Raw genomic sequence first — 1,877 nt, forward strand, 5'->3', positions numbered from 1 at the left:
ATACAAACATTTTACCAAAGGCTCTATTGTACTTACAAACTGCATCTACACAAGCGAGAAGGTACTACTTGTCCTGAAGATGGTATTCTTTTCTTTTCTACCAGACTTTGATATTCCTTTCCCTCCTTCCTCAGGACAGGTCACTTCTCCCCACAGTCAGGTTTCTGTGTGAGTTCACCTTTAAAACTTTGAGCGTGTCATTATTGTATTCCCAGCCCTGTGACTGAGTAGAAAAATGTGTTCCTTAAGATGTGGTCTCTTTCTTCCCCCTGCCTTGACACCACTCACTCCTGAGCATGAGGGCTTCGCATCATCAAGTCTCATTCCTGAATGCGAATCCAATGCAGCCTGCAAAAGCACCTTGATTTGTAGGACATTTTTTTCTTCTCCATGAATTACACACCATCTTTATTCTCCGCTGTGATAACAGCAATAAATCCCCTTTAAAGTTTTTTTTTAAAGAAATTCTATATCAATGGAGTGGTTGTTCTTGTACCAACTCTTTAAATATGGCTATAATGAGATATATGAGCCCAGTTCTCAGAGTGAGGACAGGGAGTAGGAGTGACACCTTCATGCAATAGGGTCTAAAACAATAGAATACATTGAGATCATTGCAGCAAATCAGTGAGTTTATTTGGAAGTTCTAATTTAGGGATATCTCTTCCCCCCATGGCTAATGGTGTGTATGTGCATGCATATGTGTGTGTGTGTGTGCGTGCACGCATGCATATGCATACATGTGTGTGCGTGTGTGTGTATTGGTGTGGCATAAAGGGGGAGGGCAGAAGAACTGAAACATTTACTTATTGTCTTTCTATATAAATAGGCACGTGAACAAAATCAAGCACAAAAGAGATTCTTTGTGGCTGGGGTTTCCTGACTGCAGCCCCAGAACCTAAGAACCCAAAGCTCCATTCCCAAGTGGTCTCTCCTAATTTGCTAAATAACCTTGGGCAAGTCACTTAACCTTCCCAAACCTCAGCTTCTCCATCTATAAAGGAGGATGCAGAGCGCTGTCTCTTTCCAGCGTCTCCGGGAAGTTGTGAGGACTAATGATAAGAGAAAGGCAGTCAAGGGTCTGGAGTTTCTTTAAGAAAGGTGCTGCTTACCCTTGGATAAGAGTCCTAAAAATAAAAGAATAAACAAGAGCAGTCCAGGCCAAAGTCGCAAGGGCTCTGTGCCTTGTGGTTTCCACATTTTCTATTCCTCAAAGAGGGTTGGTGGGGACCAAACAAAACAAAACACCTAATAAAGCCTTTGTCTGACAAAATTCTCGCTGGATTTTTATCTGATTACTCTGTGTCTATAGATGAAATGATTTTTAAACGTCCTGAAAGAACTGAAAGGAAAAAATGTCTCTGCCCAAAGACGCCAGGCATTCCTGTCTAGTCCTTCATCGCACAGAGAGGAAAGAACTCCTCTGACAATTAGCCTTCTATTTTGGTGACAGTAATTATCACCATTGGGGGCTTTGCTTTTGCTCTTATGATGAAATATATATTTATGCTGCAGAGGCTCCAATCTGAGGACTATTTGGGCAGAACCCAAATGCAAGGAAAGGATCGATTTTAACCTATTTTAAAACATTTGATCTAATTTGATATTTCTAGTTTTCAACGGCTTACAGCAAATAGATGAAAATAAATGTCTTGTCACATGTTGTGCTGTGGACTATGCCTTTTGGTTTTCAAAGACTCCTGAAAACAGGAGGAGAATCCTCTATTAGCTGTGTCTGATGCCTCAGGATTTTCCAGCTGTCGTTGTTCAAAGGTCTGTCTTTTGGAGCCTGGTGGAATGACCAAGCGGATTATTTGCTCAAAAATTCTGTAAGTGATCTGTTTCTGAGTCTTTTGGCTAGAATAATAAAAAGGGAT

This window comes from Mandrillus leucophaeus, unplaced genomic scaffold, assembly GCF_000951045.1.
Source record: "Mandrillus leucophaeus isolate KB7577 unplaced genomic scaffold, Mleu.le_1.0 Scaffold1665, whole genome shotgun sequence".
NCBI lineage: Eukaryota > Metazoa > Chordata > Mammalia > Primates > Cercopithecidae > Mandrillus > Mandrillus leucophaeus.